The 13,908-nt window shown below is 45.8% G+C and overlaps 1 pseudogene; it reads left to right on the top strand.

Moving 5' to 3' along the window:
- Nucleotides 1-13,470: 13,470 nt before the first annotated feature.
- Nucleotides 13,471-13,629, top strand: LOC147692171 (5.8S ribosomal RNA; annotated as a pseudogene).
- Nucleotides 13,630-13,908: the final 279 nt, after the last annotated feature.

The following is a 13,908-nucleotide window of genomic DNA, read 5'->3' as shown; positions in this document are numbered from 1 at the left end:
AGATCTCGGCGTGGAAGAGTCATTACGCGACTGCGACTTAGTAAATTGTGATTGTGATCTATTCTGTTGCTGCGAGGCATTTTGATTCGAGCGCGGAGGATACGCTTGCTGTAACAAAACTTTCATTTTAAGATCCTTTGTTTTCTTATCCGCACGATCATTTTCCTCCTTTTCTCTATTTTCGTAATATTGAGCCGTGGCTAATATCTGAGCAGAGGTAGAAACAGCCCACGAGCTCTCAGAATTTTTCAATTTGTTGCTAAGGTCAGGCAACAAATTCGATACAAATTAATCTACGAATAAGCGCTGACCTCCCTCAATGCTCATATCCTGACTACTGTGATCGATGAATGCCTCCTCAAATCTCGTAAAGAAATCGGAGACACTCTCGTCCTTCTTTTGCTTGCACGCAGACAGTTTATCCCAATTAACTCTCATTGCTGGCATAAGTGTCTTCATTAGCGTAATAATCCTCTGGGGCAGATTCTCAATAAGCTGTTCAGGCTTAGCCCCACCAACTTGTCGCGCGTCCGCTGCCGCAAGAGCAGCCCAATCATCGCCCAACTCGGCTACGTGATTCTCTTGATGGATTTTAGCCCAAATTGGTTGAGGTACTACGTTACCGAACAACATGTCGATATCGGCAAGATTCATGATAGTAGCATCCACAAGTTGGGATAACTCCTTATAATAACCAGCCGGATTTTTGCGGGGGTCAGGTAAAGTTTGTTTCACCTGCAAAACTTCCGATCGTTTCTATGGGAGGTGTATCCAAATTCTTTGGAAGTGTGGCAAAATTGGAGGAGCGACATTAGCATCACCTGGCATCCACACTGGGGGAACTTCTCGCATGGGATACTGCCCAGGTGTTGCCATTAATTCCTCAGTTTCATCCTTAAACAGTGCTCGAGGTAGTACAGTAGGCCGAAAAGATAGAAGATGTTCTACTGCACGTCGAACATTACTACCCACAATCATACCACTCGAAAACTGATGCTGAAGTTCAGTCACTTCGGGCGGCACATTGTCTACCTCATCATTATCCATCACTTCTCGTAAACATTTACACATTTCCTCAAACACAAATCTCTGTGTTGGTTCATTAAATTGAGAAAATGTCTCAAAAATTATGCGCGGGGTATGTTTAGTGGGATACCTAATCCAATGACGCGACATGTTTATTAACGTATCACGTTCTCTACCATCAGGAAATTGACTTCGTCTTTGAGGGACATCAGAAACATCGTACCCAAAAGGAGAGTAAAGATTAGCAACAGCATTAAGTATACGACTACGGACAGACGGAGAGGAGGAGAGAAGCACAGGAGCAACAACATGGGGACTAAACACAGGAGCAGTAGGAGTAGCCAAAAGAGCAGAAGTGGCGGGAACAGTAGACTGAGAAGGTGTAGGCAGTGGAGCAGTGGGAACAGGAGCAGGTAAGGGAATAGGAACGACTTGGGGAACAAGAGGATTCGGAAGAACAGGACCAGCGACAGGCTGACCAGCAGCTGCCGGAACGACAGGATGAGGAACAGGAGGAAAAACAGGGGCTGTAGTACCCTGTGCGTATGGAGGTGGTGACTTCAGTAGGTAGGACAACAAAGGGTCCTCTACTGCTTCCTCTCCCTTCTTATCAGTACTCGACGGTAAAACGGGATAACACTTATCCACCGCCATACGTTGTAGTCTATCAAAAACTTCCTTTTCCTTCTCTTCTTTGTCTCGCTGAAACTGCTCTGCATTTCTCATCGTCGTAACAATACCTTCCCTCTTATTTTTCTCGAGCTGTTTGATTTCTTTCTGCTTGGCCTCTTTACGCCATAACCGAAAGGAATCAAACATGGCCGGCCTAGACTTCTTTTTGAACAATTTTGCTTCTAGATTATCCAAAATTGCTGTTTCGAAACTACCATGAGGTGGCCAACTAAGGACACCGTCATCCTTAGTGTAGCGGATCCAACAATCATTATATGCGATAGGACCCACTCCATGTCGACTATATAACTCATAGACCGGAGTTCCAACTGTAGGTATCGGACATGAATCCTCCAATCGGGAATCCGCACCACAACTTTTAAAGCAACTAAACAAAGTACTACGACCAGGCATCGTGCACACTAACCGAGTTTCACAAACGTCAAGGGTTATTGGATCACGATATCCTCGCAGAAATGCAAAACCCTCGGTTTTTGGCAATTGCAATCGTCAAATAAAACCCAACAACTAAGAACCAAATACTAAGAACCACAAATGCAATGGAACCATGCAAACAACCAAGCAACAACAACAACCAAGGACTCTGGGAGCGACCCACAAATACTTAACTGAAAGAACAATGGCGTCACCAGGAAGGCCCGTCTATCGTCTCGCTGTACAAAGGACTACGCCAGGCGCCAAAACAGGTCGACAGTCAGGGCATTAGTCCGTCGCAGCCATCAGGAGGCGGGGATCTTCGCGGGAAAAGTCTTCGGGCCACTTGTTTCGACAACAGGATCGATGAAGCGGGGTGCACCTTCCCTCGGAGATTTCACACGAAGTTCCTCACGATCGTCTGGCTTTGGACCGGTACCGCTGATGTCGCCCCACGTTGGGCGCCAACTGAAGGACTGGGCTATTCTAAGGCCCAGCGGTGCCAGGGGACAACACCTGAAACCTTCATGGGTTACCTGTTCCGGCGTACAAATTACAGAGACACGGGACACTTCCTTCGGCATCAAAGATCGAGGTTTATTTACTGCAGGGAACACAGAAGTCACAAGAAGTACAACGTATGTAGGTTCTAGGAGACTGCTTCAAATTGCAATAGTGGATCGCTCCTTTTATACAGATTTCCGTCATAGCACAACATGGCGAACAAAAGGTTACAACTCAGTTCCCACAGTAAACTTCAAAAGGGCTGCTTTCATGTATTCAGGATCCCGGAACATAATTACAGTAGCATCGCCGGTTCCCAACTGTAAAAGTACATTATCCCAACATTAAGTACATTCCATTCCGGCTGTAAACAAGTTTGAAAGAAGACAGAAACAGGTGGAAGGAAGACAAAGATAGACAGCAGATTGGTGTAGGGGGCGATATCGGAAACACGATTGCAGGATCAAAGGAGTCGTGCCTAACGAATGCACGGCTGAAACAATAGACCGGCACGGCAAGATGAGCCTCGAGCGGGGCCATCTGCCTTTGCGGTATCATCCCCCTCGTCATAAAGACACCCTCAAAGGAACACGTGTCTTCCGCAAGACCTTGGGGATCCCAGGGTCACAAAGCGGACAGTGTCCGTTCGCTGGCTACTTGAGGGCAAGAGACAAAATGGATGCCGTATCTAAAATGGAACCCGTGGGTTCAGATGAAGAAACCCACGAATAAGACGAACGGTTCAGGCCAGCATAGCGAAAACGCGTACACCCACTAAACTCGTCATTTGCGGTTCATAGGTACCAGACTCGTCCATATTCGAACGAGTCAAAACACCACTATAATTGTCACGGAACCTCAGAAGTTGTTTCTAATGTTAATCAGGGTATTCAGGGTGTACCGGCTCATTTTCAGCGAGTATGGGTACATGTCCCTTGGAAAAGAGCAGAGGTCTTGGCTCTTAAGCAGACCTTACCTGATCCCCGTAAAAATCCTGCTGGTTACTACAAGGAGTTGTCTCAGACAGTTGATGCGTGTGTCATGAATTTAGCTGATATAGACATGTTGATGGGTAATGTAGTTCTCAACCTTTGTGGGCGAAGATCCGTCACGAGGATCCTGCACCAGAATTAGGAGACACGTGGGTTAATATTGTTGCTGCAGATGGTCGACAGGTAGGAGGTGCCAAACCTGAGCCTTTGGTTGCAGAATTACCTGGTAGGATTATTGATTTAATGAAAACTATGATGCCTCCTTTACGAGTGAATTGGGATAAGTTAGCAGCATTTAAACAGAAGAAAGACAAGAGTGTGTCTGATTTCTTCACTAGGTTTGAGGAAAAGTTTATTGATCATAGTGGTCAAAACATGAGCACCGAAGGTGGTCAAAGATTGTTCGTGGACAAATTTGTCTTTAATTTGCTTCCCGAACTTTGTAATAAGCTGAAGGACTCCGAGAGTTCATGGGCTGTCTCTTCATCGGCCCAGATATTGGCTACTGCACAATATTATGAGAATAGGGAGAAGGATGAGAAGGATAAAGTAGAGAAGAAGACTAGAGACTTAAAGACGAAAGTTCTTTTGCAGCATGCTTATCCGCCTCGTTCAAACCAGCCTCAGTACCAGCAACCCCCACAGTTTCAGAGATTTACGCAGAGGCCCGAGTTTTCCGTTCAGCGATTTCCGCCAGGCCCTAATCAGGGTGCTTACTGCAGAGATGAAGGTCATTTCAAGAGCAGTTGTCCGATTTTGCTACAGGGCGCAAATGGTGTATCTGGTCAGAGAGGTCGTGGTGGTTTCCAGCAAGCTCCTAGGGGTAGGGGACGTGGTGTGTTTCCTCGGAATGAGCATTCCTTTCCCCCTCAGAATTCTATGAATTGTTTTGACAGACAGAATATTCCGACTGTTCAGTCTTCCCAGTACTATGCGGATTACTATTGTGTCGAGAGTGAGAGTGCTGGTTATAATGATTGCTAGGACAGCCATGGGCAAAGAGAGGGAGTAGTGTCAGTTCCAGTAGACCAGAGTGGACCTTATGTTGAAGTGGTTACATTAGGTGTGGCAAAACCTTTTCTTTTGGATACTGGTGCGACAAAGAGTTCTATTATGCACTCTAAACTCCCTTGCGCACCTTTGTCTGGCTTGACCAACGTTTCAGTAGGATTCTCAGGCGCCCCAGTTTGTAATACGGTTTCTAATCCTTTGCCTCTTTCTATTGGTCCTTATGAATTGGAAGGTCCTCTTATTCTAACGACAGGTTGTTGTGAGAATCTGTTGGGTTTGGACTTGCTGAAAAGATTACATGCGCCATTACATTGCTCTCCTGCGGGAGTACATCTTACGATGGGTAGGAAAGTGATTTCTCCGATGTATTTGTCTAAAGATTGTCTTCCACTGGAATTGCGTTCTCTTCCTGATACACTTTGGGCTACAGGTCCCAATGATGTTGGTCTCTTGCAGATTCCACCCTGTGTTGTTACCCTTAAATCGAATGCTAGGCAACCTCGTATTCCGCAATATAGGATCTCGAGCGATGGCGAGAGAGCTCTTTTAGCGATCATCTATGATTTGGTTGAGAAGGGTGTGGTTGAAGAAACGAGAGGTAACGTGTGCAACAGTCCCGTTTTGCCTGTCCTTAAGCGTACTGATGCTTCTCAGCCACCTGTGTACCGGTTTGTGATCGATCTTCGAGAGGTTAATAAGATTGTCGTACCACAGTTTCCTGTTGTTCCGGATATCACTGCTTTGTTGACTATGATTCCTGCTTCAGCTTCTTGGTTTTCTGTTATCGATCTGAAGAATGCTTTTTTCAGTATTCCGATTGCTGAGGAGAGTAGAGATATTTTTGGCTTCTCTTTAGGAGGACGAAGCTTCCGGTTTAAACGCGCTCCTCAAGGTTATTGTGAAAGTCCCTCAATTTATAGTCAGGCATTGAAAACTCAGCTTGATAACTTTGTGTTGCCTTCTGGTGCTACTCTTGTCCAGTACGTTGACGATCTATTGGTCGCTGCTGATGATGAAGAGATTTGTAAGGAAGCTACTCTTTCTTTGTTACGGCATTTGTCTGACCTCCATCATAAAGTGTTACCTTCAAAGGTACAGTACTGCCGCCAAGAAGTGACCTACTTAGGTCATCTCTTGTCGAAGGAGGGACGACGATTGACCCCAGAACGAATTCAAGCGATTGCCCAAATGACTGTGCCATCCACGCAGAGAGAAGTGCGAGCCTTTTTAGGTATCACCTCGTATTGTAGGCAGGGGATCCCGAATTTTTCCCTCTAAGCGAAACCTCTGTTGGCGTTGACTCTGAAAGATACTCCACATCCTCTTCCTTTGTCTGACGAATGTCAGAAGAGTTTTTCTGAGTTAAGTGATGCATTGTGTTCTGCTCCAGTGTTGGGTACCCCGGACTACAGTAAACCTTTTACAGTGTATGTTCACAAGAAAGAAGGCTGTGCGTTGTCAGTGTTGACACAACAATTTGGAGACAAGCAACGCCCATGTGCGTATTTTTCAGCTAGGTTAGATCCGGTAGCTAAAGCATTGCCGAGTTGTCTGAGAGCTACAGCGGCAGTGGCTGTTTCTATCCAACAGTCTGCTGGTCTGGTATTGGATAATACGTTGATTGTAATGGTCCCACATGCAGTGGATACCTTATTAAATTGGACCAAGACACAGAGCCTTACTAGTGCATGTCTGTCAGGTTATGAGTTGACACTTTTGGCTAGTCATATACACATCAGAAGATGCAATGTGTTGAATCCAGCTACGTTGTTACTGATTTCTGTAGAAACAGATGTTCAAGAACAGCATGATTGCTTTCTTCACACAGAGGAAGAAACGAAGGCTAGAGTGATTTAAAAGATACTCCTCTTTCGAATGTTGATGGTACTCTATGGGTAGATGGTTAGTGTGTTAAGCTTCCGAATGGAGAGTCGACTGCAGCATGTGCTGTCACAACTGTACATACAGTTGTTGAAATAGCACGTATAGCACAGAACTCCGCGCAAGCAGCCGAGTTAATAGCATTGACGAGAGCGTGTGTGTTGTCAGAAGGAAAGCGAGTGAATGTTTATACTGACAGCCAGTATGCGTTTGGTGTGGCCCATAGCTTCGGCCGTTTGTGGAGAGAGAGAGGATTCCTGACTTCTCATGGTACGAAAATTCAGCATGGGCAATTGGTGAATGAACTTCTTGAATCACTTACTTTGCCAAAGCAGATTGCGATTGTGAAGTGTAGTGCGCATAGAAAGGTTGTGGATGATGTGGGTCAAAGAAATGCGTTTGCAGATGAAGTTGCGAAAGAAACGGCGAGAAATATGATGAGTCGAATGTATGTTGCAGGTCCCGCAAGATGGATTGCGGATAGAGGAATGTGTGAAGACACAATAGAAAGTATGAAGTTGATTCAGGCTGAAGCTACGGAAAAGGAAGTGAGTGTGTGGAGAGAAACTGCGGGTATGTTGGATTCGACAGGTTGTTGGGTTGAGTTGTCGGAGCACAGGCGATGGTTGTTGCCTGATGCGTATGTGCTCCCAGTGGTTACTATGGCTCATGGAATGGCTCACATTAGTTCGAAAGGGATATGCAAGTAATTGGTTCCAGTATGGCAGAATGCTAGAATTCCTAAATGTGCTGAGAATGTGGTGAAGCATTGTATGATTTGTCTGATGTACAATCCTGGAAAGGGAACTCCAACTCCTGCTGGTCATTTTGCTCCTCCAATGTATCCGTTTGAAGTGATACAGCTAGATTATATTCACATGGAGAGATGCAACAATTTAAAGTATGTCCTTGTGGTTGTTTGTGCCTTTTCCAGATGGATAGAGGCCTACCCCCTAAAAGGATAATACTGCCTTGTCTACAGCCAAGGTTTTGCTCAAAGAGTATTTCCCTAGGTATGGTTTGCCGAGAATGGTATGGAGTGAAAATGGGAGTGAATTTGTGAGCCAAATCATGAAGAAAGTGTGTGCGGGTTTGGGTATGAATCTGAAATCCCATGCTGCGAATCACCCCCAGTCCGCTGGACTTGTCGAGTGCTATAAGGGCACTCTGTAATTAAAATTGGCTAAAATACAAGCGAGCTCTGGTCTTACATGGCCAGATGCCTTGCCATTGGCTCTTTTGTCAACAAGGACGACAGTACATTCTCGTGTGGGACTTAGTCCCTATGAAATTGTTTTTGGTCGTCCGGCCAATGTATGGGGTGTGTCAAGGCCTAAGGAATACAACGATATTGAGTACCCTATGTTGGTGGATTACTTACATGACTGGACTGCTAAATTACGTGTTCTCCACCAACAGGTCTATGATAGTCAACTATCCAAAAATTTGGAGCCTAGGTGGACTGGACCTCATTTGGTGCTATTAGTAACTCGAACTGCTGTTAGAGTAGCTGGTAAAAAGAATTTGGTACATGGTACCCATTGTAAAAAAGTTCTGTTGCCCTTACCGTATGATAAGTGGGTGCGGGAAGGTATAGCCGATTCCGAATGTGAAAGAATTCCTAGATTTGTACCTTTTAGTGATGCACGTTTGGAATGGACTCAGTCAGAACGAGAGGATGATGATATTCTACAAGCTGGTGTGCCTCCGCATCTGAGACCAGACACGACGGATCCAGAAGTGCTTTTTCAGGAACAGACCGTGCCTGGTAAAGAACGCTACAATCTGAAACCGAGAAAAGACAAATATATGGACAAATAAAAATTCAATTTTTTTATTGTGAATTACACCTTTTCAGAAAAGAGGCTATTTTTCTTTTTTTTTCTTTTTTGAGTCACCATCCGGACTCAGCTGCAGGGTCACGGTATAAGTTCTTAAGGGGTGAGCCGCGAATTGACGAAAGGTCTGTGGTTCATGGTCGTTAGTACGATCTTCACGCACACTTAAGTGAAGAAGGTAATAGCCGTGAGCAGCACGTTAGAGGATGGAGTCTTTTGGGTTTGAGAAAGGTGTTGAGAAAATTGGTGCTAAAATGAAAATGTGTACATTAGTCCGTAACAGATGTTTTTTAATATTGTGTTTCTTGATGCTTTTGAATATTATATTGGGTTGTGTGGGTTGGATTGTTTATACCCCACAACATATGCTTACATCTACGTCCCAACCTACTCTTTCTTTTTCTACTGTTTCCCCACATGAGTTTTATACGTTACCTGAACATGAGCAGACACGAAGATCAGAATTTGTTAACAATTCGTTTATACAATTATTGCATCAGCATCAGCTAGTAGTAAATACTACAAACTGCTGGGTATGTGGACTTATGCCGCACACGACAGATGAGGGAATGCCATATTTGGTTTTGCCTTTTTCGCCTAATGGGTCAGTGTGGACACTCCAGTCAATTTTTATCTATGCGAATGAAGCATCTCCTGTACGTTCCGTCAAAGATAATGCAAGTAACAATGCCTTGATACAGGGAATAGTAGATATGATCAGAGATATCGATGCATATAATGCTATCCCTAAGGATGAGGTACGAGCATATGTTGGTTGGAACAAGACTAGATATAGCATTAGTCTGACAGAGAAGGAGAGACGAAAGAGGTCTCCCCCTATTTGGGTCGTACCCCACCGAGGTCATTTTTGTCTGCAAGATAATGGTCAGAATCCGAGAGCTCAGCTTGGTAAGAGTGTGTGTGTTCACACCTATGTCTATACATCTCGGAGTTCTCCACCGTTCGTGCCACCGAAAGGCACGGATTTTATTTGTTACGACAGAGCATATACATGGTTGCCACCTGATTTCCCAGGTATATGTTATGTGGCATTTTTGATTCCCCCTACGTACACTGCTGTTTTCAATTACCATAAGACAAGATATGGTAGATCGATGCAGAAGATACTGTCGCACAAGAAGCTGGGGACTTCTTTAAGGGATTTGTGCCCTTTTGGGGTCCTATGGCCAATAGTAGGAATATTCGACAGCTTACGAGAGTGGTCGAGGCCACTATAAATGAAACTGCTGGTGCCCTTAGCAATATTACAGCCGGGCTTCAAGCGGATCGTCTTATGACGTTACAAAACCGTATTGTTTTAGATATTATACTTGCAGATAGAGGTGGGGTATGTAAATTGATTGGGTCTAGTTGTTGCGTTTTCATACCAGATAATGCCCCGACAGTGTACCAAGCCATCTCGAAGTTATATAAGACCGCTCAGTCTATACATGTAGACGAAGGGAACTGGTCATTAACAGGATGGATTCGGGAATTGTTGTCCAAATGGGGATGGAAGGTTCTGATGTTCCTTGGTATGGCTTTAGCTATCCTTTTCTCGTGTTGCTTATGCATCCAGTGTGGTCCCGCCATTTGTAGTCTCTGTGCTACGATCTGTGTGAGAAGACCTGTCCCGAGAGAAGTGAAGGATAGTAAGATGATGTTACAGCAACACCTTGATGACCTGATGAGAATAGATATAGACCTAGATTCAGATTGACGTGAGTTTAGGTTATTGCTTACGTAATAGCAAAAGGAGGGTCTGAGGTTCCGTGATTTTCGAACCAGACTCCATTTTGTTCGAGTTGTTCGAGATGCCATTTTGTGTTGCCCTCACGTAGGCCATGGAGGTAACCGAACGAACAAAGTTGCATGGGCTTCATTGTTCATGTACATATTAACTGGGCCTTCTCTGACTTACGAGTGGACGGTGAGACGCTGACCCCGTCACCTGAAACTGACCCTTTGCAAAGCCAATTTCTCTAGCTGACCGTTGTCTGAAATTGCCAATCACTGTTCAGGATATCGTTAACTTTTAGTTCTCTTGCACATATCTTATCCTACTCGATATCTGAATTGCCTCTTTCCTTATGTCTTTTCATTACATGGATAGTGCTTTAAATTATGGGTTTGTCCGGCTCGTGGACATTGAATTTGGGACATTCCTAATAATTAACTTGTGGGTTGGTACAATGTAAATCGAGCTTTTTATGATGTGATAATGTGTGGGAAAATGTATTCTATTCGTCAGTGTTTGTCGCAGTGGGTGTGCATTAATAATGAGCAAAATTGGGATAAATACTGATGTCTTGCTCTACGAAAATTGAGCAGTGTACTGAGTTGTACACTGTGTTGTATTGCTGGGATTACTGTTACTAGCTGCAGCTAATAAATTTGATCTCTGACGCCATCCAGAAGTATTCCGTGTCTCTGTATACCAAGATAGGTGAACCCGAAGACTCTGGGCGTGCCCCTGGCGCCGCTGCGTTCTACAACCCGGTTCTTCACAGGGGTGCCCCTAAATACTCAATTTAAAGGTGTTACTGGTGCTGGAAGGTAGTAGCCAATGGGCTACCTACCTTTTGGGTGACTACATCCTTTGTATGTCAACTCCCTTTAGGGAGGGAGCATACCCTTATTCCTATCGACTGAAATCTTCAAAAGCAATCTGGAGGTTTTGCAAAGGAGGGGGTCACTTCAGCTCAGGGCACCTTTGGGGTGGTCTCGGCTGCGGGGGGACACCTCTCCTGCTTACTAATTTTCCCGCAGACCTTGCCGCCAAAAGTGGGGCTTGGTCAGGGTGGTGGGAATCGCCACTACCTGGAGAGGCCCTGGCTAGCATAACAATGGGCAGGAAGCCCTTGAGGCTCGCTGCCCTTTAATGCTGTTCCTGCTTGGGGGTAGGTGTGAAGCACCCTCACAAAGAGCAGGCTTTGTTTCTGACCCACAAGATCCCAAATCTCCCACCTCAAGGGGTCAGAAACATGCCTGAAAGTAGCAGGTTGGTGCAGACCAGTCAGCCACACACTAGTGGTTTGGTAGGTTTTCAGGGGGCACCTGTTAGGGGTGGTCGGAATTGCAGACCCTCTGTAGCGTGTGTTCAGCATTGTGTTCCTTTTTAGTCCTGAGTGCACTTTTTAGACGATCCCTGACATGCATTGAAAAGGACGTCTCTTACGTGAACCCACGGTTGGCTTACTGACTTTGACGAGACCACGTCTCACTTTACCTAGTGTTTGCTCTTTGTGCTTCGTGAAGCTACGGGAGCCTTGCGTCCGGAATTTCTTTCCTGCTCCAGTTACTGATTCCTGTTCGTCGTTCTACAGAGAACTTCCTGCCTTATTTCCTATTCCCGATTTCTCCCATTTCCCTGTTCCCTGCCTGGATTGTTTCTTCGTTTCTCGCACCCTCCCTCCTGCGAGGGGTGGCGGTTTTCCGTGCCTGGACCTCTACCTTACTCTTCTGGGTGATGCCTCATCCTGACTTCACCCGGTATTTCATGGTGTTGTGTGAGAGTTGTCCCATTGTGTGTTTGTTTTGTTGGAGGCGCTTGTTCAGCTCCGTCTTCTGGTTAAGAGCTGGACAGCGCTTTCATTTCACATTCTGTATTGTGTGAGTCCGTAACCCTCTGTCTCTTGTGAACCCGTTCCACTTCGTCTTTAGTTTAGATTTGGACGGGGATTGTCTTTATTGTTTGTGTTAGTTGGAAGCCCGTTCCACTCTGTCTTTAGCTTATGAGCCGGACAAGGTTTTCTCATCCTGTGTGTAGTGTGTTTCTTTCCCGCTCTGTCTTAAGGTTATGAGCCGGGAGGAATACCACTGATAGTGAGTGTTTGCTCCTCTTCAGTTCTCTTTGAGGCTGAGTAAAACTCCTATCCTACCTACGTCTTTTTTTGTTACCTCTTGTCTTTGTTAATCCTTTGCTGCTGTCGGGGTATCTATCCTCCCTGGCGTTTCTCCTCATTGGAGTTTCCTGGTACTACTTCAGTCAAGGTCTGACTCTCACAATTGTGGGGTAAGTGGAACTTCATGTTGAACACATGTATATAGTCTCTTTGTTTTGTTTTATGCTACCTTAGAAGCACTGTGTATTTTTGCAGCCTTACCCCTGTCTCCGAGTCTTCAGCAGCTTCATCCAGCTGGGGGAGACTGGTGGTACACTCCTTGGATTATTCCCCCCACACTTTTTGGGAGCAGTTGGCTTTGAGTGTGTATATTACCCCACTCTTGTCACTGCTTTTAGGACGTGTGGGGGATTTTCATCCTCGCTTCTGTGGAACCTTGGCCCCCTACTAGGGGATCCTCAACAGCACCTCTAAGGAGCCCCCTGAGTGCATGCATTAATGAATCCTACACTGACATCCGTGTGGGTGCATTAATATGAGATGTTTGGTGCAAGCTTGGGTTTCAGTGAAGCCATCATGGAGCTGTGGAGTTATTGACAAGCTCCCAGCCCATGTACACTGTATGGCTTCATTATGCACTTATAATATCTAAGAATAGTCTACGCTATTAGGGCATATATGCTCTTTCAGGTATACCCTCACAAGGGGTATACTACACCCTGCTTTAAGGCTGAAAGGCCAGCTGTAGGGGTGACTTACCCATGTCTCTTGCAGTGCTGTTAGGCCTAGCACAACAATGTGTGCCAGATTGACTTCACTTTCAGTTGTACCAAAACATGCAGGCTGCGGTGGCCGTGTGCATGTGTTAGGTGAGGGGTTTCTTAGGGTGGAATAATACGTGCTGCAGCACTTAGAGACCCTCTCTGATCACACTGCCCTTAGTACCAATAGTACCTTTTACAGGAGAATTATATGGGGGCCAGAGGTGTGTAAATTGTGGAAACAAAAGTACAGTTTGGGAAAGAAATCAGCACTGACAACCGGATTATCAGGAACCCAATGCACAGTCATTCCATGTTGCATTCCGAGTCAGGCAATATGTGGGGGGTAACCATGTCAAAAGGAGTACTTTCCAACCTTGACTCTCAGATGGGAAGACTTGATAGGGCACAGGGCTGTCTCGACGCGTAAGCGAAAGAATGGCGCTGCTTTCCAGCTAACTCTCTTGTGCCCTCAGGTGGCCGAACATTTAGAAAAGTTGCCTGCAACTCTTGGCGGTGGATCACTCGGCTTGCTCATCGATGAAGAACGTTGCTAGCTGTGAGAATTAGTGTGAATTGCAGGACAGGTTGATTATTGACACTTCTAACGCACCTAAGTCTGTGGGACACGGGGACCTCGCTGACTATTATTGTCAAAGTTGGTAGACTGCGGAAGCCTGGAATGGCTTGATGAGCCTAGAGCTCAAGTGCGGGCGCTGATATACTTATGCCAGCATGGGAGCTGCTGCTGCCGCAGAGGGCGGATACTCACTCTGTGCCGAGGAGACGCACCCAGTTGACTGCATAGATAGCAGTGCCACTCGTCCCCGAGAAGCTGCATTGCTGGGACAGATTGGGGCGCGTCGGAGGGTTGCAAGTGCTATGGCTTGAGCAGGAGGCAACGCAGTGGAGGCACAATAGGAAGGCTGTGGCCCACCCCACC

Source organism: Lissotriton vulgaris, chromosome 9 (genome assembly GCF_964263255.1).
Source record: "Lissotriton vulgaris chromosome 9, aLisVul1.2, whole genome shotgun sequence".
Taxonomy (NCBI): Eukaryota; Metazoa; Chordata; class Amphibia; order Caudata; family Salamandridae; genus Lissotriton; species Lissotriton vulgaris.
The sequence above is the reverse complement of the archived record's forward strand: the minus strand, read 5'-3'. Positions and strand labels throughout refer to the sequence as shown.